We start from the raw sequence: 26,622 nt of genomic DNA on the forward strand, positions 1-26,622 counted from the left end.
AAATGTTTATACAGGGACCAAGCAGATAATATAAATAAGCAACTACAAAAATCCTGCCAAGGGGGCGCCTGGGTGGCTCAGTCAGTTAGGCTTCTGAGTTTGGCTCAGATCATGATCTCAGATTTGTGAGTTTGAGTTCCACAGCAGGTTTTGCGCTGACAGCTCAGAGCCTGGAGCTTGGTCCAGATTCTGTGTCTCCCTCTCTCTCTATCCCTACCCAGCTCATGCTCTGTCTTTCCCTCCTTCAAAAATAAATAAACATTTTTTAAAAATCCCATCAGGACGGCAATTGGTAGACACTCCCTAGTGTTATTAAATTCTCCTTTTTGTTGTTTTTGTTGTTTCTTCAAGAGAAACCAGATATTTGTGTGCTTATGTGACATCTCCCAATTTAAAATTTTTCAGTTAAGCAAACATTTTTAAAATAAGTCGACCAATCTGAATGACTATAAGCCTAACTTGGCCTATCAATTACCAGCGTGCAGCCCTGCTTATCAAAGACTGAGCTGAATCTGAGTTAACTCTAGCCCATATTCTTGATTTACGAAACACTACTGGAAAAAAAGTAAGCTTCCATACAATATTGAAAGGGACTTTCAGAAGGCAGATGAATAACACACCACCCGTCAAAGATGTCCATACCCTAATCCCCACAACCTGTGAATATGTTACCTTGCACAACGAAAGGGACTTTGCAGCTATGATTAAGGTTAAGGACCCTGAGAGGGGGGGATTATCCTGGATCATCAACCTGGTGGGCTCAACCTAATCAGACCAGTTCTTTAAAATACGTGTGTAAGGCAGAAGAGTAGATCAGAGAGATATGATATGAGGACTTGATCTGCTATTGCTGACTCTGAAGATGGAAGAAAGGAGTCATAAGCCAAGGAACACAGTGGCCTCTAGAAAGGCAAGGTAACAGATTCTTCTCTGGAGCCTACAGGAGAAAAAACAAGAACAAAAAACTAGTAACATCCCTGCTGACAGCTTGATTTTAGCCCAGTGAGATTCATATTGGGCTCCTGACCTACAAAACTGTGAGGTAATACATTCATATTGTTTAAGCCACTAAGTTTTTGATCATTTATTATGGCAGCAAAAGGAAACTAATACAGTGATCCTAGTTTGACATTTTACAGATTGGAACACTAGGGTCCACAGACAAAGCCAGGAGAAAAATACGTTTCAAAATTCCCGGGCCAGTGATATTCCCACTTTACCAGCCCATGTTGATTGCTTTTGTGTTTGCCTTTATGTGATTTTCTCATAAGGGAAGATCTATTACCTTGCAAAAAATGGAGGAATGGATGGGGAGAGAGGAGGGTGGGAGGAAGGGAGGGAGGGAGAGAGGGAGAGAGAGACAGACAGAGGAGCTGGGGAGAGGGAAAGAGAAACACTCTAACTAGGATTTACTAGAGAAGTAACATTTGGTTTGGGATTCACAGCTAGATAAGAGGACAAATAAGTAGAGGGAAGAAAGAGATGTATTAAGATTAAAAATGCAAAGCTGCTACAATTATAATCAGTCTACCTTTTTATTATTACTTAAAATGCCTGCCTCTAATCCTTAGCTGTCTAACCAGTTTGGAATTTGCAGAAATTTAAACAGGCTGAGCATGGATTGCACGTCCTGCTGTCTGTGAAGGATTTGTAAGGATCTGTTAGCCCAGGATTATGCACATTTTCTGTTGGCTTAGGTGTCAACCATCTGCAATATAACTAAAGCTGTGATATGCCTGCCGAGATCATGATTGCAATCACAGCTCAACAGCAAGAGCAATGCCAGAGTCAGCAGCGTGAAGGACATCAGAGCTCAAGCTTGCTTGGAAAATCTGTCCACTTTCACGTCTGTTCCCCCTTCCAGTGTGTAGTAGAAGAACCACCTTGGTGCCACATATACACTTCTCCCAAAGGCCCCACAATTAGTGTCTGTGCTGCTGGCACCTGAGCACTAATACGGAGAGACAGGTGGAAAGGACAGGAGATGCTTCTGCTCTTTGGTCCTAAAAGTACACAATAAGTCCACAAATAAGGCTGTCCTTGATGTTCATTTTAGGCAGATTCGACCAAGAAAAATATTCGGGATAAGAACAAAAGGGAGAAAACCAAGCATATGACATGATCTGCACTTCTTTTTCTCAAAATGGCCAAAATTGACCACATCTCCAATCCTCTCTCTGTACACTCAGAGCTGTTGTAACCAAAAGCATGTCTGTGCCTTGTCTCACCCCAGGGATACAGTTGAAAGGTGGGGTGGCTGCCCACCTTTTCTAAAAGCTGACCTCAAGGGTACCTAGAAATGCCCCTTCCTTGGCCAGGTAGGCTGAAGCACACTGCTCAGCAGAACCCCCAGAGCATGAAGGAGAGAGCTGAGCCCAATCCAAACCCATTCTTCAAAGTTCATTAAAAATGCCATCTCTAACATTATGACTTCCCCAACCTTTTCAGTTCCCATGAACAGGCTTCTTCCTTTGAGTTTGAACCCTAACACCTAGAGTATTTCTTTAATTGCATTCATCAGTAACAGAAACACAGTTCAAAATAGCCAAAGGAAATTATCTATCTATCCTTACCTATCTATCTATCCTTATTATCTATCTATTCTTATTATCTATTCTTATCTATCTACTCACCTATCCATTCTTATCTATCTATTTTTATCTATCTATTCTTATCTATCTATTGTTTATCTATCTATCTAACTATCTATCTGGGCAGACATAACTAAAAGAAAATCCAGAGTATAATGCCAATTTCTAGCATGGCTCGTACTTAGTCAAGATCATCGGTAATCTCTCTCTGGCTCTTGGTTCTGCTTTTTCTGCCAGTTGGCTTCATTCTTACCTAAGTGATAGCAAAATGGCTACCAGCAGCATTAGGCTTATATTCTATTTTCTCAGCAACCCCAGTAGAAATGCTTCTTTTCTAAAAGTTCTAGCAAAAGTCACAGAATTGAATCTGTGGTTCTGAATGGCTGACCCGGCATGAACACCTGCCCATCTCTAAGCCAAACATCATAGGCAGGATAATGCAACTGTTGAGTTGGCTAGTCAGGATCCTTCGAGATGTAGCGTAAGTCAGTTCTATACTAACTCCATGGCCCAAGAGTAGTTTGTTTCTCCAGGGAAAATCAGAGTACTACATAAGGAAAAAAACAAAACAAAACAAAAACAAAAAACAATGAATGCCAGGCTGGCAAAACCACACAAATCCAACTTTGCCCTAATTCCTGGCGAGAGTGATAGCAGTAGTTCTATGAGAGGAAAGGACTCATGGGTATGTTTTCTCTCTGTTTCTAAACTTTCCATAATGTTATTATATTGTCTTTATCATTTAATTGAAGGTGGATGGCATGGAATAAAAGGAAAGAAAGGCATTGCTAAGTTTTAAATAAACGTAGATATGATAATATAAAGGTCAAGGCTTTCCTTCAGAATAGAAGAATCTCCCATTTGTAATAGATATTATCCTTTTCAAAGTGTCTCCTTGTATATTATCTCATTTGATCAGGTTTAAATGATTAAATAAGACAAATGGCATCATGAACTTATTTTCCAAATGATTTATGTTTCACCAAAATGTGTTTCTCTGAAAACAAGAGCATGACTCTGAGACCCTTGGATAGCTCAGTCAGTTAAGCCTCTAACTCTGAGCCTATAACTTTGGCTCAGGTCATGATCCCAGGGTCATGGGATCAAGCTCTACACTGGGCTCCAGCTGAGCATGGAGCCTGCTTACAATTTTTTATATCTCTCCCTCTGCCCCTCTCCTGCTCACACATTCTCTCTCTCTCTCTCTCTCTCTCTCTCTCTTTAATAATAATAATAATAATAATAATAATAATAATAATTTAAAAAAAAAATGACTCCAAAATAACTCAAGGAAAAGGTCTGTGATGTTTTTTAAAGAAAAAAATAATTCAACTGGTTCCAAACTCTGTGGGAAGAGATCTAGATTCCCCAGCCTAAGACCCTCCTGGCTCCTGCTCCAACATATCTCTTTAGTTTTGTCTCCTAGTACACACAACCATGTACCCGACACTCATTAATAATGGTCTGTTTCTACTCCAGCAACCCATCAAGCATTCTTAAGACTCCTGTCTTTTTCCACTCAGTTCACTGACTAGGAAATGCCCCTAGCCTCCTCTTGGCCTATAAAGTCTTTTCATCTTTAAAGCCCTACATAAATACCACATTTTCTAGGGAGCACTCCCTGATCCCCTTTTAAGTACTCGGAGCTCTCAAAGGACACTATGAATACTCCTCTGTGATCTTCATTTCAGTCTGCTTTATATTACAGTAAGCACTATAAGTAGGCAAGGCTGTGTCATTTTCTACAGTGTCACTTTACCATACTGAAGATTGCAAATGAACTGCTTGTTTTATTTTATTTTATTTTATTTTATTTTATTTATTAAATCACTGCATGATAGGAGACCAAAAGAAAAGAATAGAGAGTTCTTCCTCCAAAATCTCCAGAGAGGAAAAATATATAGCAAATCTTTAGTATTATGTATATAACATTTTCTAGGTAAGTCTAACATTTTATTCCCTTCTCCTAGTGGCAAAATACAAGAAGAAAAGAGTTATGAACTCCACTAAATAGGGGGGAAAATGTCTAAAAATGAAAGGGAGCTCTCCTCACTACGATCAGACTTCAGCAATCATCTGAAAGAGAGGCGAGTTAAAAATAAAACTCTCACCCAAAAGGCAGCCAGGATACAACCCAGTTGCTTACGCTGAGCCAGCATCTTTCCAGAGCCACTTCCCAGGTGGTTAAATACAGCCATGCAGTCCTCTGGGCCAGAGCCTGAGCTAATTAGGGAGTCTCTGGAAAGGAATACAAGGATTTTTAATAAAAGAGCCACCACAAGCCACTGCATTGGTATTATACCTCTTCAAAATGCCAGTCCCTTTCTTACCATCAAGCATCACCACACTAACAAACACAGGAAAGGGGAGTTTGGGATGACAATAATTCTCTGAGTCATAAATGTTTCTGTGATCTACAGCATCAGAAACCTTTTTTATGGAAAAACAGCAGGGAAAGGCACACACTTTACTTTTCTATAGATATGACTTCTAAACGTCTAACTTGGCTGTCTTTGACTCTTTAAAGTGCTTTTTTTTTTTTTAGAGAAATAACATCCCATTTAGGTTTTCCATAAAGCTTATTAGTTTAAATGATAAAACAGATAGTATTATAAAGTACATCATTGGAAAGTAGGCTCATTGTAAATGTCAGGGAAAGACAGCCCTGACTCTCTCAGAGTATAAAAGTGATGCTTAACCAAATCAGATGTCATTACAGGAGCAATTTCTAACAAATCTGAATCCAGCTCTCATCAGTTAACATATAGGACAAAACTGTGCCCTCTGTACATGGTAAGAACAGGGAGAGCCATGGTTGTGTTAATATTTTTGTTATTTTTAAATTATTGCTTGTGTTTTCAGAGAATCTCAAGGTTGATTACCATAAAGATCATCTTGTCAAACCTTGAATCCAAACACCATAAAACTCGTGGAACACATTACTCTTCCTTTAAAATTCCTTTAGTCATTTATAAGTGACTTCAAGTGTGGTTTGTCCACTTTTCTTTTGGCAATAATGATTATGATTCCTCATAATAAATAATACTCTATAGCTTACAATACACTTTTTCACAAATAATACTATCTAAATTCTCACAGCAGTATCTCTGTTAATTGCCCCCAAGCTTACCTAACTAGCCCCTGCAAATAATAAGACAGATATTATGTATCTTCCCAATTTATTTTTAAATACTAAAATATGATTTTTTAAAGAAGCAAAGAACTATAGAATCACATTTCAGAAATGTGAGTGCTTAATTAGTTCATTTTTAGCAATACACATTTACCAAAGTATATAAACCAATGCATTGGAACTATGGCATTCCAAATTTCCAAACCTTAAATGCAGAAATATAACTTTAATTTAGTTTACTCATAAATTATAATTAAAGGATTTTTAGTAAATATGTGCAAATATAAGGCAATTTCAGCAAAAGTGCCATATTTCAAATTATTTGGTATATGCACAAGATAGGGCAGCACTAACAGGAAAGAGAGCCTTAATAAAGTCCATAAAGGAAAGGAGGAATGAAAGGGTAAAGTAGTCATCCTGATAATCAAAAATTCAAGTTTCCCAAAGCCCAGCAGTCATGGCCAAACACAAAACAGGTAAATTCCTTATGTGGAATAATGTTGGAAGTCATGAAGAAGCTAACAAACACTCCATGAGACCGTTCCATTTGACTAATTAATTTGACTAATTAATTCCACCAGAGATGCATCCCTTCTGTTTGAGGATTTGGCCCTGTTAGATTTCCATTCTTTGCATGATGTAGTAGGAAATGTAGGGTGTATAATACAAGCTGCTCTTGGTTATCTATACTCCGTGTAACTGGCAGTCTCAAAGAGGGAAATTTTGAAGGGGAAGAGTTGATAATTATATAATGAGTGAGTGTTATGTGCTAAGCATTTTAGAGCTACCATCTCATTTAATCCTCACATCAATGCTATGAGTTAGGTATTCTTAACCACATTTTATATATAAGGAAACCAAGGCTCAGATAAGTTAGATGATTTACCCAAGGCTCAGGGGGAACAAATGAGAACCTATGGTCAGAGCTGGACCATTAGGAAACATAAAGAGATGCTAAACTGATACTAAGTCAATGGCTTTGGGTTCCTTAAAAAGAAACCTCAGTACCAAAAGCACTGTTGAAGCATGACTGACTCTTCGGGTGATTAAGTGGCCTCCGGTCTGAATCTAGAAGAAAACAAACAGGAAGACCAACAGAGAAAATATCTTTCTCTTCTCTTTTCTTTCCTCTCCCATCCCTCACCTTACTCCCTTCCTCCTCCCCCACACACTCTCTCACACACACACACCACTTAAATTCAAAGCACACTGATAAAGAGATAGAAAACTTAAATCACCTAATAAGCAATGCATGTATAATTACACCTCCTAATTCTTTAGGATTCTGCCACAACAAGGGTACATATTTACAGAGACAAAAGGAATTGAGTGTAAGGGGAATTTTAATTTGTGGCAAGAAGGTCATCAAAAAAATAAATGGCACTGAACTTTGCCTCAGATTTGAACAAAGGACAACCAGCATGTGGGATACTCCCTAAATATAACTGGAATTAAAACTTAATCGGGTCTGGTAGCAGAGCACTTCCTGGTTTTGCCAAGTAAAGATGTTAGATAATTTAATATTGATATTAACAAAGATAAAGGGAGTAGTTATTTGATTTTCATCATGTTAAGAACTTCCCTAGAGGGTTTTATATTCTTAAACTGTAGGATTTCACCCAGAAAAGTTTTGGACACCACAAAATAAAACAAGGTCATGAAAGATGGAAATTGGTCAACTAGATCTGACTTAGAAATAGAAAATGATTTTAAATATGAACAGTCACTCGCATCAAAAACAATAGTATTAAGAATGACTGGAAATGCAGAGGAAAACAAATCCTGGAATATGCCAACTCAGTAACTGAAAAGACCATTGTTAGCCTGATTTGCCAATGCTAATACCTATTATCAATCACATTCATGAGTTATCTGTAGTGTTTTTTTAAATGAATTAAAATTTTTAGCTCCATGAAACAATGGAAATAACCAAAGTCCTGTAATACAAAAAGGAGAGCAAGGTTTAACTTAAAAAAAAAAAAAAAAAAAAAAACATTTAACCAAATTTTAGGCCTTGTTCTTCCTGGTGTTCATGAACCAAGCATTCCAAGTCTTCTGAGTCATGTATTCTTACCTATAAAATAAGGAGGTTGAACTAGATAAACTTGGGAGTCTAACATTCTCTGATATTGTCTTTTTTTTTTTTTTATTGCTTATTTATTTTTAAGAGAGAGAGACAGAAACAGAGTGTGAGCAAGGGAGGAGCAAAGAGAGAGGGAGACAGAATTCGAAGCAGGCTCCAGGCTCTGAGCTGTCAGCACACAGCCTGGCACAGGGCTTGAACTTATGAACCATGAGATCATGACCTGAGCCGAAGTTGGAAGCCCAGCTGACTGAGCCGCCCAGGTACCCATTAAGTCTTCTTGATTAACTTTTAAAAATCCACTTTATTCAAATGTTTCTATACTATCAATGGAAATACTAATTAATTAAAAATTAAAAGCATAGCCTATGCTGACAAGTGTCCTTAAAAAAGGAATTCCTTGGAATTCTGCTGTTTTTTAGAGTAAACTAAATGAAGTTCATTCCTACATATTCTGCAGATCTCTGGATGATATAGGAACATCCAACAAAAATAATTATTTTGGAGAACAAAGTGCTGGAAATTTCAGAAATAATTAAATTCTCCTTTTTCTTACCACATGTTTGCTAGTTTAACTAGCATCTCACTGCCCTCTCTTGGTAGATTAAAATAACAGAAGCTGATTTCTTTGCAGGGATTGGAATCTGGCATCAAGCTTCAAGAAAATAGTCTGATTATTGCCAGTAGGGGGATCTACTTAATAAGACAAGTGTCAATGTAATCTGTAATATTTAAAAAGTAAGAATTTGTTAGTTTCAAGGCTAGCCTCTTCCAAGAACCAAATTAGAGAAAGAGTAACATGCAGAAAGTTTAGTAGGGACTCAATACTTGTGGAGAAAAGAAGGAGGAAGGCAGAAGCTGGGCTGTAATGCAGTTCCAACAAGGGCCGAAAATGACCCCAAAGTTCTGAAGCTAGAGGGCCTTTGGAGCTGACCTGAGTTGGGGCAAGAAGACCCAAGGCTCATGTACTTCATAAGCCACATCTCAACCACTTATGGGATACTGAGTTACCTTGGAAGCAGCTCTGAGCATGGCCAAGGTGACTCTTTAGCCAGGGACAATTTCTGGGGAGGGCTGACACCTGAGGACTGTCAATTAGCACTTCTGGAAGCTGGAGCAATAGAAGACCCTTCAGTCCTGAAGGAGAATCAGAGGTGTCACATCATAGTGTCTGCTATATACTGTCATTAATAACTTTCTGTTTCTTAATAAACACCATACAACTAATCTTACAATAATTACAAAAATAAAAGGTAATGAATACAGGAAATGGTAATAGCCACTTTGGAAAGTAAACTGGTACTTCCTTTTAAAAGTAAATATAGGGGCGGGGCACCTGGGTGGTTCAGTTGGTTGAACATCCCACTCTTGATTTCGGCTCAGGTCATGATCTCACAGTTCATGAGATTGAGCCCTTTGTTAGGCTCTGCACTGAGAGCACAGAACCTGCTTGGGATTCTCTCTCCCTCTCTCTCTGCCCCTCCCCAATGCATGTGTGTGCTCTCTCGATAAATAAACAAACACTTAAAAATGTTTTAAAAAATAAATATAAATTTACCATGTGACCCAGTAATTCCACTCCTAGGTCAAAGAGAAATGAAAATATATGTCCACACAAAGATTTATACAGAAAAAGCTCATAACAGCATTATTCCTAATAGAAAAAAATTAAAACAACAATTCAATGCTAAATGGATAAACATAATGTGTTATATGCAAAAAATGGAATAATACTCAGCAATAAAAAGGAACAAAGTACTGATACATATATGCTACAACATGGATGAACCTCAAAAACATTATGCTAAGTGAAAGTAGACAAAAGCAAAATACTACATATTTCTGATTCCCTTTAAATGAAATGTCTAGAAAAGGCAAATCTATAGTGAGAAAATAGAACAAGGACTACCTGAAGTTGGAGATGGAAACATGAAATGACTGAAAATGGGCATGAACAGTATTTTGGAAGCAATGGAAATGTTCTAAGGTTGGACTGTGGTGGTGACAATACTATGTGAATTCACGACAAATCTTTGAAATGTAAAATTAAAGAGTATATTTTATAGCAAGTAGATTATACTCAAGGAAGTGGAAAGAAGAAAGGCAGACAGGCAGGCAGGAAGGGAGGCATCATTCATCATACACTAGGTGGTGTGACCTGATAAATGGGGTTTTTTCTCCAAACTTAAGACCATAGGGTTAAAATAACAGCCTAGTTTACATCTCAGAATATGTCATATCAGCAAGACCTTGAACATTAATGTTAGTGAATATTTGAATTCATTTTGGGTAAGGATCAGCATAGACTAGGGCTCATAAATAGTGTGACAAATAGCTTCCCTAAGGCAGCTATAGAAGACTAGCCTATAGATCATATTTTTTAAAAAAGCAAAAAAACAAAAAGAAAAAATAAAAAACACAGAGGCGCCTGGGTGACTCGGTTGGGCATCCGACTTCGGCTCAAGTCATGATCTCATGGTTGGTGGGTTCAAGCCCCGTGGTGGGCTCTGTGCTGACAGCTTGGAGCCTGGATGGAGGAGTCTGCTTCAGATTCTGTGTCTCCCTCTCTCCCTCTGCCCCTCCCGCTCATGCTCTGTCTCTTTCTGTCTGTCTCTCTCTCAAAAATAAATAAACTTAAAAAAAAAAAAAAGTAACAAACAACTCTGATACATACCAATGTACCTCTAAAATTTCCAACTTCACCCAGACTGACAAAGAAGATGGCTCTTCCTCACTTCTACATATAAGTGTGTGTATGTATATATGCGTGTGTGTGTGGGGGGTGTATATATATATAATTCATAATAATTATAATTAAGTATAATCATTATAACATTAAAATTATTACTTAACAGTATTATTTAATAATTATTAACCTTCAATATTATTGCTTAATAATATATATTTACACATAAGTATGTACACTTAATATATATAAGTACACTTAATATATATAATATATATTTATATATAAGTATACATATATACTTAATAGTACTATGTTAGACTTATTTCTTCCTTCATGATCAACCTTGATGTTCACTGTAATTTTATTTCATTAAGATACAGAATTCATATGGGGTTAGTCAGGAGTGAGAATTTTAAGAAATAAGAAAAAAGAATCTAGCCTCAACTGAGAACATACTATATTCAACACTCTCCTAGGCATTCTTCATATATCATTTATTTTAACTACATTGTGATGGGAATAATTATTTTTATTTACTGAATGAGAAAGCTGAGGCTCAGAGGATTAAGCAACTCACCCAAGGTAACCCAACATGGCAAATAAAACAACTATGGATAACACTATATAAACCTGACAACACACAAATATCACACTCTTTTGTAGTTGTCTTTTTGGAGTTATACAGTGAAACCCTGCCCCTATGAATAGGGATGGCAGTTCCCTTGGCGGGGGCAGGGAAGGGGTGGGGACAAAAACTGAATACCCTACTGTAAAATATCCTGGGAAGCTGCAAAGAAGTCTTTCCTGTGCTTGGAATCAATCTCTGAAAAATTAAATTAAAAAAAAAAAAAAAAGCTTCTGGGTGGTCAATTTGCCTAGGACACCAAAGTTCAGAAGATCTTGGGACATGAGCTGTCCCTGGTCACACAGAGACAGGACAGCAGTTACACAGGAAGCTGGCCTGGAGTCTCAGGTGGATTCTCTAGAAGCAAATGCCAAGATGGTGTTTGGGGTGTGAGGCGTTTCTTAGGGAACTCTGCCAGTGAAAGGAAGGATGAAGAGGCAGGACTGAAAAGAGGAACAAGTTCAAATGTGATGCAGGCCCAATAAACCCCTGATCAACCTGGTGGGAATCTCTGCAGGAAGCATTACGCTTGTCCTGTGCTGCATCTGTGTCTACCGAACCTGGGAAGAGACCTTAGAGTGGGTTTGGCTTTATGAGTCTTTGAAAATTATTCTCTGCACTGCATATTCACTTCATTAGAGTCTAGTCTGTGATGTAAGCATTTGGAAAAAGAGCCTGTGACCATGCTAGCATAATAGACGCAGCAGAAGTATCACCATGAGAATGACTTCAGCTGCAAATACAGATTGTTTCAATGTGTTGAAACAATGTATTGTTTCCTATACAAGGCAGTTCAGAAGTAGAACGATTCCAGAATTTGTACCATCAGGGTTCCAGCTCCACATCCCTGTGATTATCATGCTTTTCCTCTCATCTGTGTTGGCTTTATCCTTAGGCTGGTGGTAAAATAAAAGATAGTTCCAAATAAAACATACAACAGTATAATGTCAAGAAGCAGAAGAAGGATGGTCTTTTCTGGTATATCCTCCACAAAAACAACAAAAAACTCTTCCCAGTACCTGCCACTTCTACCCCAGCAGTCCTTCCCTCACACCTTACTGGCCAGAACAAACCATATTGCATCCCTAAACCAACCACTGACAAGTGATTCATTTAAAACCATTATGACCGGGGTGCCTGGGTGGCTCAGTCCGGGAAGCATCCAACTTCAGCTCAGGTCATGATCTCATGGTTTGTGAGTTCGAGTCTCACATTGGGCTCTGTGCTGACAGCTCAGAGCCTGGAGTCTGCTTCGGATTCTGTGTCTCATCTCTCTCTGCCCCTCTCCTACTCATGCTCTGTCTCTCTCTCTGTCTCTCAAAAATAAATAAATTTTAAAAAGTAAATAAGTAAAAACATCATGACCAGGGCGCCTGGGTGGCTCTGTCAGTTGAATGTCTGACTCTTGATTTAGGCTCAGGTCATGGTCCCAGGATTGTGGGAGCAAACCCCACATAAGGCTCCACATTCAGCATGGAGACTGCTTGGGATTCTCTCTCCTCTCTGCCACTCCCCAACTCACATGCACTCATGCTCTCAAAATAAATAAATAAACTTAAAAAATAAAATAAAATCTTCATGACTGGCTTAGTCTAATCAGGATCTACCTACTATACTACACATGAGGCCAGCTTCCCCTAAAGCACATAGCTCTGAGAGGAGGGGTGGATATTTGGACAAAATCAGAATTCTCTTAGGAAGAAGAGAAAAGCAAACTGTTGGCTGGGCATGCAACCAACACTATTCCCTGTATAAGAGCTCTATTGCTGAAATCAGCAAATGTCACCCAGCCAACTATGCCACAAGGGTCAGAAGTAGCAGAAGCAGCATCTTCAGAACAAGAAAGGAAAAAATCATATTGGCTAGTTTCAGCTCATCTCATAGTGTCCTAACAGAATGTGTACCCTGAAAACATCTCCCAGGAGGCTAATTTCCCAAAACACTTTCACCTTACTGTGGTTCTGGTTATCTAATATATGACAAGCAAAGTATGTGAACTCTGATCTGTCCGAGTTCATGGGTTCAAGTACGGGTGCTAATTTTTCTCAGATCCCAAGTCCCTTGGGGGAATTTAGAGACCAGACCAAACACCATTCTCTGACAAGAGATCTGAAAGGGTCTTATACAAGAGACAGCAAGGATGCTTAAGCTTAACTGCTGAAGGAATGGGCAGAAAATACTATTTACTGCATTTCCTAAAACTGAAGCCATATGACAGCACCCTGTGAATGTGTAAGTTAATTTAAATGAACAAATGGCCTGAAAAGATATTTTGTGACTCACCAAACAATAAATGTTAACTGATCTCCCTTAATACTACTATTACATGAAAAAAATACACAACTATGTCTTTTACAATGAGAAATGAGAACTTTAGACCATAATTAAAAATCAGTAGAAACTTTCACCAATACTTTATTATAGAAATAGTCCTATTTGTTTTCATTATAAGAGGAAAATAAAAGAAGAAATTCTGTCTGTGAAAATAGTTTATAACTACAGTTCTGCCACTCACTGTTTGGAGGTCTCAAACTCTTGAGAGTCTCCTCATTTTTTCATTTGTAAAAAGCAGATTTTTAGGTTCTTTCTAAGCCTCTCAATCTAGGACTGTAAGATATTGATTCCAAGAACCAATAATACTATGCTATACCATACATCTCATGTGGTTCTTGGAAACAAGGTATTTCTTTTTGTTTTCTTAGTTACCAAATATGGTTTCATAGGCCATTGGGTGGTAATGTATGTCTCTCATTCGTAGTTTTATTTTCTAGGATTAATTGCAATGCTGTACATTTTATTGTTAGCCATTGAATTAAACTGAATCATTGTGTAAACGTTAACAAAATAATTATATAAATATTGATACAACAATAATCCTCCAGTGCTTTAAATGGGTTCATACTTTCAGCTTTCAAGACTTTCTAATAGAAAATAGGGAAGATGAAAGACAAAGAAAGATGAAATAAAATATCACACAAATAATTTCAGAACTGTAAAACACCTTGGAGGTAATCTAATCCAGTGGCTGGAACACTTAGATATGTAATCTAGTGACATGCAGAACTGGATTAAAATAAAACTCTCCCCCACCAGCCATTCCCAGCCCCCCATCTCCAAAAGAGACTCACTAGTTCTAAATTAAAGCAAGGCTGGCCATTTGTATTTTTATCAAATTCTTTGAGTGATACTGAAGCACAGGCAGGTTTGGAAACCAATGATAGAAACCAACTGAATTATATAATAAATGAGAAAACTAAAGTTCAAGTAGTTAAAGAACAAAAGCAAAACCAAATTACTCAGTTTTCCTTTACCAAAAGTCGAGGGTTCTTTCTATTACCTCATCAATATACATCTTAATTATGTAAAAACAGTATGCTCAACATTAAATTAAGAACTAGTTGTAATTATTCAGATCCAGGAAGAAAGACTACCCAAGGAAGAGCAAGAAAATGAGGATTAATTAGGGGAAAACAACTGCATAGAATGAGGTAAAGCACATAGAGTAATCCAGACCTAATAAGAAAGAGGGAACTGGAGAGCACCTGGGTGGCTCAGTTGGTTAAGAAAGAAGGAACTGGAGGGGAAAAAGTAGGGTACAGGAAAGGCAGGGATGCTATCCAGGTTAGTAAAGAAAAATAGCAGGGCAGAATCCTGAATTGAACTAAAAGTGAAGAGCACTTAAATTCTTTACCTCCAGAAAAGATGGACAGAGCTAACATAAATAAGAATGACTTCATATGTACTATTTTTGTGTTATACTTTCTGATTCAGCATAATAATCTGAGAAAGTATAGTTTTGTTGGAAAAAAAGACCTAAAAGCTGCGGTAGAGGATCTCCATTAAAAAATAGGCCAATACGTAGATCACTGCTGACAAAGGTAGAGCTTCCCCTGAGGGTCTATCATTTCCAGGCAATTAACTTTAAGCAGGGCCCATCCTAAGATTTAAGATACTGATGGGATGACTTAATCATCACTATCATCATCATCATCATCATCATCATCATCATCATCACCGTCATCAAGTATGTACTACATACCCACTATGCCAGGTGCTAGAGATTAAGGGACAAGAAAACTTTCTTCCTGTTTGGCCAGGAAGGTTGAAAAGCACAGAATCAGGCCTAAGACAACTGGAAGCAGTAGTACGCCGGTAATGTTGAAGAACCATGGGAAAGCCCTGATTAGTCCAGTTGCATGCTGTAAATACTCCCATGACGGTCAGTTTCATGCTACCAAGATGATATCAACCAGCTAAAAAAATACCTATAAATTTAACAATAGATTCTTATGAGCTGAAATGAGCTAGCCTCAGTCCACCACTGTTTAAAGACCATAAAACCAATGCTTCTATTCTCCTCATATCACATTCAGATAAAAAAACAAAGAGATAAAGTGACTTGTCAAAGGCCACATAACTAGGTTATGACAAAACTAAGAATAGAACCCACTTCCTTGCTTTTTCCATTATAACTCACCTCGTAAGTTCAAATATGGTATTTTATGGCATTTGAATTTAGTGATTGAAAAATCAGGTCCTGAAGTCCACATGCCTAGGCTCAAAGCCCAACTCCAACTGTGAATGAAGACTATAACCTTAGAAACTTAATGAATTTGTCTGAGCCTTATTTTTTTATCTGTAAATTGAGGATGATTACACTACCTACATCTAACTAGATTGTAGTGAATATTAAATATGATAAAATGTGTAAATTGCTTGCCAAAAAGCCTGGCATACAATACAAATTCAGTATACATTGGCTATTATTATTATGGCATATTAATATCTGCTAGGCCAGCACTGATTCACAGACTGTTACGGTCCTTGACAGGATAACTATAGAATCTGACAGTAAGTGTTTAGCAATGTGTGGGGTACGTGGGTGGCTCAGTTGGTTGAGTGTCCGACTTCCACTCAGGTCATGATCTCGCAGTTCGTGAGTTCAAGCCCCGTGTGGGGCTCTGTGTTGACAACTCAGAGCCTGGAGCCTGCTTCGGATTCTGTGTCTCCCTCTCTCTCTGTCCCTCCCTTGCTCACAGTCTGTCTGTCTGTCTGTCTCTCTCTCTCTCTCTCTCTCTCTCTCTAAAATAAATAAAAATGTTTAAAAAAATTTTTTAAAAAGAAACTTCTTTAGCAATTTGACATTGACACAATATCCAAGCATAGGACCGTGAACTCATTTTGATAAACAGGGTATAAACAAGTATGGATGCTGTTGAACTCAAGCAGTGATCAGCATAGGGCCCAAAATGCATGCTAGTTAAGCACAAAAGATTGCTTAAACACATGATATTTTATGTTAGTTTATCACATGTAAGCCACAAGTCAATGAAAATCTGATAAAATATAGGTATTTGTTTATCTTAAAAATGTATTATTTTTACAATCATCGCGATTTTAGGTCAAGCTTATTTTCTAAATTTATACTTCAGTAAGCTAAATTAGGAAAATAATATTATTTTATTTTTAACTCTAATTTACATATATTGAGATAAGCCTCACTGAACTTCTGTCAAGAGTAGACACTCATTTTTCTGAATGCAGCAGTGCTAGTAAATCAAATGATAATGATGGAAGCTATTCCTAATAAATGAGAACCAAAAAAGTTTGTACTAATTCCTTTAGGAATACGGTTGGCACCTTGTATATTGACATTGGTTGTATAGCCATAATTCAGAGTGAAGTACTAACACAACAGTGTGATTATTTTTGAGATTTACTGACTAATCAAACTTAAATGGATCTTACATATAAATCATAACTAAATAAGCTCAAAACCAAAGAATTGTTTTAAAGAAAGGGCAATGAGTTAAAAAGCTAACAGAAGCATGTGCTCAATATCCCACATATAAATATCAGTAATTCTCAGCTCTTTTTTAGGTAGCAATTCAAGTTGCTAACACTAAAAGATTACAGACAAAAATGTTTGCTTGGAAATACAGGTGAATCTAAGGCAAAGAATGAAGCTCAAATACCACTTTTCAAGGTATCTGAATAGCCCAACATAGCTAGGCATTGGCTAACGATATAGAAGACCAACTCACACAGCACATAAAGCCAGTTGAGTAGTTTTCATTGTTAATATAACTATTTTTTAACTATGTTTTAATTTTTTCCCAGCTTCACTGTTGATAAACACAGCTAGTTCTGAACCGTATAATATCCTAAGTTGTCAACATTGTCAACATATGGAATTTGGAATTTTAATTTTGTATAAGTGTGTTCAGATGGCATAGCTCCAATGACAGGAAATGTTTTTGAATAGCTAATCAGATTAAGGACTTTGAGTGAAAACATAAATCATCACACTACCTCCTTCAATGACAAAGTCCTGTTATTCAAAAAAAGTCAATAGAATTAAACAGTGTGCTTATAACGTAGCAAAATGGTGTCATAATAAGAACTAATTCACTTAATTCTTATACAGTTCTGTTTTTTAAGTATTGATATAAAAATTGATAATAAAGGGGAGCCTGGGTGGCTCGGTTGGTTGAGTGACTGACTTTGGCTCAGGTCATGATCTCAGGGTTCGTGGGTGTGAGCCCCTGGTTGGGCTCTGTGCTGACAGCTCAGAGCCTGGAGCCTGCTTCAGATTCTGTGTCTCCTTCTCTCTCTGCCCCTCCCCGATTTGTGCTCTGCCTCTCAAAAATAAATAAACATTAAGAAAAACTTTTTTTAGGATAATAAAAATACTTATACGTGTAAGTACAGCACTTATCAACTGGAAAAAGTCTGTAAAGAATGTTTGAACTCAAAAATGAACTTGTTTTGCTGCTATGATATAAAGAAGTAGATGGATCCCAATCTTTTAAGGATATAAATTGAATGAACAGACTTGCCTGTTTGTCTAATATTTTTGGCATTTTAAATTCTCTTAATATCTCTATTGAAAGGAGTGCAACATCTTAAAGGCAGATAAGAACAAAAGACAAAATAATTTTAAAATCTTGGAAGTACATACTATGACATTCTATAATTTATCAATATTATCAAAGAAATAAGTAGTCTTGATGTACCAGACACCTTCCCAATTTGATAAAAATTTCTAAATTTTAGTTTCCATTAAAAGGAGATCTACTCATAAGAAATTTATTTATTTAGGATCTATTAATTTAATTGATTTATCAATAATTTTAAATGATAAAATTGTTAGAATTTGTGAAACTGATGAAAAACTGAAGATTAACTTTAAAAATGTGGGATCACTTGCTTAATTTTGAGTCAAATTTTAAAAATTAGTACCCTGAGCTTGATGAGCTTGTTTTAAAATTTCTTCTTACATTGTCATCAAATATTTCTTGAGACGGGTGTCTATACTAGAATGTTGTTAAAACAGACCATAGACACAGTTCAGATATACATTACCTCCTACAATTAGCATTATCATCAATCTAACCAAGATGAAATAAATTTAATAAGCAAAAAGCAAGTCACATTGAATTTCAATATGAGTTTGTCACATTGAAAATGTTAAATTTTGATATAAATGGTATTCTTTTTTTAAAGTTTATTTATTTTGAGAGACGGAGAGAAAAAGAGAGATAGCACGTGCACAGAAGGCAGGGGTAGAGACAGGGAGAGAGAGAATCCCAAAACAGGCTCCGTGCTGGCAGTGTGGAGCCTGACATGGGGCTCAATCCCATGAATTGGGAGATCATGACCCGAGCCAAAATCAAGAGTCGGACACTTAACCAACTGAACCACCCAGGTGCCCCATACATGCTATTCTTTTAAAGTGGGCATAGATATTTAATACAAGGAGACACTGTTTCACTTACAACATGCTGTGTAGTTATAATGGGAGAAAAATTAAAACTCATAATAGAAATTCTGTGTCAGCTGTTCTTAAACTTTTTGGTTTCTTTACATCTGAAAAATTATTGGGCAACACTTTAAGAACCACTCCTCTATATCATATAGACTTTTTATTTTGTATGCTTTTTAAATTTTTATTTTTCTGATTATTTGTTTTTACTGCACTTTACAAATCTATCAGTCTGAAAAGGACTGGAATTTTTTAAAAATCTAAATCTATCACCACAGATAGTTTGAGAACTGCTCTAATTCAAGCCTGTATGACTCAGTTAGACATTTCTATTTTAATACTGAATAATTCATCAGCATTTCACTTGACAGATGAAGTTTATTAGTATTATATTGAAATACTACATGAAAGCCATGATGACTGAATAGCTCATTAAAAACCAGGTATGTGAAGAAAATCATCTAAATGCTCTTAACCTTTTATTCCATTTCAGAATGCCAATGTTAAAAAGTCTAATCCCTTTAAGAGGTCAAATATGTGTTTTTAACAGTTAAACGAATGACAACAACCTTCATGTCCATCAACAATTAAGTAAATTATGACACATCCATATGACAAAATACTACAGAGTCATTAAGAATAAAGTAGCTCAATGTGTGCTAATACACCACTATCTCCAAAATATATTAAAAAGTACAGAAGCAAGTTACAGAAGAGTATGTGCTATAATCCCATTTATATAAGTAAAAACTGGGGGATGTGTAAATACAGCTCTATGCTTATAGCAGAGATTTTCTGGAAGGATTCACAAGAACCTGGGAAAACTGGTTGACTTCTGAAAGACTGGGGAATTAGGCTTTAGAATGGGAATTCTAAATTCCAATTCTATTAAATGTTCATTTGTTCTATATATTTAGCATGTACATTTGATTTTTTAACAGCTAATTAAATTTATAAAGTAAATTGTCTAACCTAAAAAAACAGAAGTCAAATTATAAATTTAGAGAAAATGCTGCTAAATTAAGAGTTCATTAATGGAAGTACAAACATCTACTCAGGATCTTCTGTATGCCAGACACTATTCTCACGGTTGGATAACTGTACTACATAAGGAGATATAACAACTAAAGGTAAAGTATGATCCTTAATTCAATCCTGGATTTTAAAAATCATCCTTTACAAAATCAATGTGCAGAAATCAGTTGCATTCTTATACACTAACAATGAAGCAACAGAAAGACAAATGAAGAAACTGATCCCATTCACAATTGCACCAAGAAGCATAAAATACCTAGGAATAAATCTAACCAAAGATGTAAAAGATCTGTATGCTGAAAACTATAGAAAGCTTATGCAGGTAATTGAAGAAGATATAAAGAAATGGAAAGACATTCCCTGCTCATGGATTGGAAGAATAAATATTGTCAAAATGTCAATACTACCCAAAGCTATCTACACATTCAATGCAATCCCAATCAAAATTGCACCAGCATTCTTCTCGAAACTAGAACAAGCAATCCTAAAATTCATATGGAACCACAAAAGGCCCCGAATAGCCAAAGTAATTTTGAAGAAGAAGACCAAAGCAGGAGGCATCACAATCCCAGACTTTAGCCTCTACTACAAAGCTGTCATCATCAAGACAGCATGGTATTGGCATAAAAACAGACACATAGACCAATGGAATAGAATAGAAACCCCAGAACTAGACCCACAAACGTATGGCCAACTCATCTTTGACAAAGCAGGAAAGAACATCCAATGGAAAAAAGACAGTCTCTTTAACAAATGGTGCTGGGAGAACTGGACAGCAACATGCAGAAGGTTGAAACTAGACCACTTTCTGACACCATTCACAAAAATAAACTCAAAATGGATAAAGGACCTGAATGTGAGACAGGAAACCATCAAAACCTTAGAGGAGAAAGCAGGAAAAGACCTCTCTGACCTCAGCCGTAGCAATCTCTTACTCGGCACATCCCCAAAGGCAAGGGAATTAAAAGCAAAAGTGAATTACTGGGACCTTATGAAGATAAAAAGCTTCTGCACAGCAAAGGAAACAACCAACAAAACTAAAAGGCAACCAACGGAATGGGAAAAGATATTTGCAAATGACACATCGGACAAAGGGCTAGTATCCAAAATCTATAAAGAGCTCATCAAACTCCACACCCGAAAAACAAATAACCCAGTGAAGAAATGGGCAGAAAACATGAATAGACACTTCTCTAAAGAAGACATCCGGATGGCCAACAGGCACATGAAAAGATGTTCAACGTCGCTCCTTATCAGGGAAATACAAATCAAAACCACACTCAGATACCACCTCACGCCAGTCAGAGTGGCCAAAATGAAGAAATCAGGAGACTATAGATGCTGGAGAGGATGTGGAGAAACGGGAACCCTCTTGCACTGTTGGTGGGAATGCAAATTGGTGCAGCCGCTCTGGAAAGCAGTGTGGAGGTTCCTCAGAAAATTAAAAATAGACCTACCCTATGACCCAGCAATAGCACTGCTAGGAATTTATCCAAGGGATACAGGAGTACTGATGCATAGGGGCACCTGTACCCCAATGTTTATAGCAGCACTCTCAACAATAGCCAAATTATGGAAAGAGCCTAAATGTCCATCAACTGATGAATGGATAAAGAAATTGTGGTTTATATACACAATGGAATACTACGTGGCAATGAGAAAAAATGAAATATGGCCTTTTGTAGCAACGTGGATGGAACTGGAGAGTGTGATGCTAAGTGAAATAAGCCATACAGAGAAAGACAGATACCATATGGTTTCACTCTTATGTGGATCCTGAGAAACGTAACAGAAACCCATGGGGGAGGGGAAGGAAAAAAAAAAAAAAAAAGAGGTTAGAGTGGGAGAGAGCCAAAGCATAAGAGACTGTTAAAAACTGAGAACAAACTGAGGGTTGATGGGGGGTGGGAGGGAGGGCAGGGTGGGAGGGAGGGCAGGGTGGGTGATGGGTATTGAGGAGGGCACCTTTTGGGATGAGCACTGGGTGTTGTATGGAAACCAATTTGACAGTAAATTTCATATATTAAAAAATAAAAAAAAAAAAAAAGAAAAATAAAAAAAAAAAAATAAAAAATAAAAATCATCCTTAAGAACACTGTTAGGACAACTGAAGAAATTTTCATATGAACTGTATATTTGATAAAAGCACTGCAACAATGTTAAATTTCTTAAGTGTGGTAACTGTACAGTGATTATATGGAAGTGTGTCCTTAGGAGATGAAATATTTAGCTCAAGTATTCATGGGTAATATGATGATATTTAAATTGTCTCAAATGACTCATTTAAAACCCAAAAAACAATATGTATATATTATACACATATATGTATAAATATGTATTAATACATGAGACAAGAAGAGAAGTAAAACTAATGTGGCAAAAAATGCTAACAATTATTTAATCTGAGTAAAGATATATGATTTTTCATTATAGTATCCTTGGAACTGTACAGTAAGCTTGAAATTTTTCAAAATAAGACTTGGTAAAACAAAAGAGCTTTCCTTCTGTCTTTCACAATTCAGTATAAAAACCATTAGAACTGACTGAGCAATCAGATGTCGACCTCATGGGGTGAAAAGGTGTTGGAGGAGAGAGAGGTAGCAATGTCCTAGCATAAGGTATGGAGCCCAAAAGAGGTCAGGAGGAAATTCCCCTGAGCAGGAGAAGTCAGCAGCAGTACTGGGAGATTGGCTACAAACAGAAGAGAATGATCAAATAAGTAAACATATGGAAGATCATGTGAGTCAGTTTTCTCACTATTGGAGAATGGAATTATAAATATGGAAAGACAGAAAAACAGTGAAACTTCTCATCTGGATTGGAATCATCAGTATAAACTCATGGCTTTCAAGACTGATTGATGGGTATACACATAAATATATTCATGTATATATTACCTATCTCTGTCCACAGAGAAGCCCTGAGAGAAGTGATATCCCCAAAGCAATGATCACACCTATAGCCCATATCATGGCTTTTAAATATCTTTCTCCACTGAATGGAACCAAGATTCCTTGGAGAAATGGCTAATTACAGGACTGTAGTATGAAAAACATAACATAAACCTGTGACATCTTTTTTTTATGCCAGAAAACTAAATAAAGACTCAAAGGATGATGGCAATGTGTCAAAAGAACCCAGAGCAAGCTTGAAGGGGGTTCCCACTGGCCAATTCTGAGATAATATGAGCATCTATATAAATAATGATGGCAATCATTTAAAAATTAGGCATCTATGAGATTATAACTTACATAAATAAATAATGAATAAATCAGTAGGAAATGAGAAAGCTCTTTCCAACTGATGAATGTAGAATGAAGTCATTAGAAAATCACTATTTTCAACCATCATAGTTATAATTAATTCAGCCAAAAAAATATTTATGGATGCTAAAGCCAATGGATAAAAGTTTGAAGAATAATAAGAAATTTACAGGGAAAAGACAGTCTCTTCAGTTAACAGTACTGGAAAAACTGGACAGCTACATGCAAAAGACAGAAATTAGGACCACTATCCTACACAATAAACAAAAATTAACTCAAAATGGAGGCATTTGACTCTTGGTTTTGCCTCACATCATGATCTCCTGGTTTCCTGAGTTCGAGCCCCGAGTAGGGCTGTGGGGCTCTGCTCTGGCAGTGTAGAGCCTGCTTGGGATTATCTGTCTCCCTGTCTCTCTGCCCCTACCCCATTCACACTGTCTCTGTCTCTCTCAGGATAAATAAATAAACTTCAAAAAAAATTTTTTTTAACAAAAAAATCAACTAAAAATGGATTTAAGCCCCAAATATGAGACCTAGAACCATAAAACTCCTTAAAAAATATATAGACAGGAGCGCCTGGGTGGCTCAGTCAGTTAAGTATCCTACTTTGGTTCAGGTCATGACCTTGCCATTAGTGGGTTAGAGCCTGTGTAGGGCTCTGTGCCGACAGCTCAGAGCCTGGAGCCTGCTTCAGATTCTATGTCTCCCTCTCTCTCTTTGCCTCTCCCTCACTCATGCTCTATTTCTCTCTTTAAAAAAATAAACATTAAAAAAAATTTTAAAGAAAATATAGATAGTAATCTCTGGACAGTGGCATTAACAACATTCTCCTATATATGTCTCCTCAGGCAAGGGAAGCAACAGCCAAAATAAACCCCACCCCACCCCCAAAAAAAAACTATTGGGACTACACCAAAATGAACAGCTCTTGCACACTGAAGGAAACCATCAACAAAAGGAAAAGGCATCCTACTGAATGGGAGAATATATTTGCAAATGATGTGTTCAATAAAATGTTAATATCCAAAATATATAAAAGATTACACAGGAGGGGCCAAGATGGCGGAACAGCATGGAAGCTTTTTGTGTGTCTCACGTCCATGAAATACAGCCAGACCAACACTAAACCATCCTACACACCTAGAAAACTGATTGGAAGATTAACACAAAAATCTGCCCAACCTGAACCACAGAATTCAGCAGGTACGCAACATGAAGAGCTGAACTTAGGGAGCAAGAAGCCGCAAAAGGTAGGGAACCCCTTTTGCAAGCAGAGAGAGGATGAAAACTGGGGAGGGGGGAGCATACAGGAAAAGCACCCCTCCCCAAAAGCAGCTGGAAAGAAGGTGGAAAATTGGAAACAGCCGCAGGGACTAAACTAAAAAGGGAGAAAGGAGGAAGGAGAGGGTTTAAATTCCATTAAGACTGTAAACAAGGGGAGCACAAGATTCTCTCTCTCTCCCTCTTCCTCTGCCCCTCCCTTGCTCTCAGGCTCTCTCTCTCAAAAAAAAAAAAAAAATGGGCAAAGGATCTGAATAGACACTTCTCCAAAGAAGACATACAAAATGCCAAAAGGCACATGAAGATGCTTTACATCATTTGTTGTTAAGAAAATACAAACCAAAGGCACAATGGGATACCACTGCATAGTCACTAGGATGGCTATAATAAAAAGACAGAAAATAACAACCATTGACATAAATATGGAAAAAAATAAATGCTTACACATGGCCAGTAGAAAGAGAAAATGATGCAGCTGATTTGGAAAAATGTTTGACAATTCCTCAAAAGGTTAAATATCATATTTCTATATGACCAAGGAATTCCACTCCTGGAATTAAAAACCTATGTTCACACAAAAACTTTACACAAATGTCTACAGTAGCATTATTCACAACAATCAAAAAGTAGAAACAATCCAATTGTCCATCAGCTGGTGAACAGCTAAGGAAAAGGTGGTATCCACACAGTGGACTACTATTCCATAAAAAAAGCATTAAGTACTGATACATGCTAAACATAGTGAACCTTGAAAACACTATGTTAACAGAAAGATATTAGATACAAAAGGCCACATGATGTGTGATTCCATTTATATGAAATGTTCAGGATAGGCAAATCCATAGAGACCAAACATAGATTAGTAGTTTCCAAGGGCTGGGGGAGGGAGTGGGGAGTGACTATTAATGGTGTGGTTTATTTTTGAGGTAATAAAACGTTCTGCAGTGAGATGGTGGTAATGGTTGCACAACCTGGAGAATGTACCAAAACCACTAAACTGTAACCTGTAACAAGGGGTGAATTTTATAGTATGTGAATTGTAGTTGAATAAAATACATAGGTAGGTAAATAGGTAATTAGGTAAAGAGGTAGATAGATAGATGATAGATAAGGATAATAGGCCTTTGGTTGAGGTAATTAATAATAACAATAATAATAATAATGGCATTTTGTACCCTACGTGGACATCAGACTAGTCAATTAACTTGCTAACTTTACCCAGTATTATCAGTGAAGAGGGAAAGAGCATCAAACAGATATGGCCCAGAAAGGGCCAATTCTGCTCCCAATCTGAAGTAATCAGCTCCCAATAATTATGTACAATGGATCCCAATCATGCCAGCAAGTTCAAGAGTTGGCCAGACAAAGCAGATGAAACTACATTCTTATTGAGGGTCATCACAGAATTTGACAAAGAGAATGTGATATGAAGCTGTCAACTGAGGTCAGCCAGGGAATGTAGTCTAGTCCTGAAAGGGGTAATTATTGTCTAGGGGACCTGAGACTTGAACATACTTGAGAGTAAGACATTTGTCGGCAGAACCTGTTGAAGCCACCATACTTCCATGGTGTTCACTAACCATAAATGTTAAGGCCAAAAGGCTGTAAATCAGATATGAGATTGAAGTGTTTAAGTGAAAAGTACTAAAAAGAAAGGGAATGAGACTATTCTGACAACAGAGTACCTGAAAAGTTATGCAATTGAGCTGTGACTATATTCTCTATGGGAGATGGAGGTTCATTATAGCAAAACTGGGGGTAACAAATGCCAAAAAGAAAAAAAAAGAATTTTTTGTTTATACTTTGAGAGAATGTTCATAATATGATCCAAATTACATATGCTAGTTCTGCAGGCTGGAAGATAACTTTTTTAATGTGACCACTTTTTCCCAGCTCTCAGCTGTATTCAGGGAGCCCAGTCGCTAAGATTCTCAACTTTAGTACACATAAAAACTAGTGTACCAGATGGTACATACCAAAAAACTGCACATACTATATTTTATGAGGTATTTTTCAAGATTTTAAAGAGAATTTGGACAATAACTTAAAGATAACTTTAAAGAATCCTTAAAGCTGTATTCTTTAGAGGATTTGGCTCAACTGCAATAAAAACATATACATAAGAAGTGACAATATCCATCTGTAAAAAAGAACAAT

General features: G+C 37.0%; 1 long non-coding RNA gene across 1 annotated transcript in view; it reads right to left on the reverse strand.

Moving 5' to 3' along the window:
* Positions 1 to 4,566: 4,566 nt before the first annotated feature.
* The window catches only part of LOC132678783 (uncharacterized), a 47,680-nt gene continuing 25,624 nt past the window's right edge, over positions 4,567 to 26,622 (reverse strand). The window contains exons 3-4 of the long non-coding RNA XR_009609812.2: positions 8,819 to 8,944; positions 4,567 to 4,829 (exon numbers count right to left, since the gene is read on the reverse strand). This is a non-coding gene — a long non-coding RNA (uncharacterized LOC132678783). The remainder of the gene's footprint in view (positions 4,830 to 8,818; positions 8,945 to 26,622) is intronic.

This window comes from Panthera onca, chromosome A2, assembly GCF_046562875.1.
Source record: "Panthera onca isolate mPanOnc1 chromosome A2, mPanOnc1 haplotype 2, whole genome shotgun sequence".
Lineage (NCBI taxonomy): Eukaryota > Metazoa > Chordata > Mammalia > Carnivora > Felidae > Panthera > Panthera onca.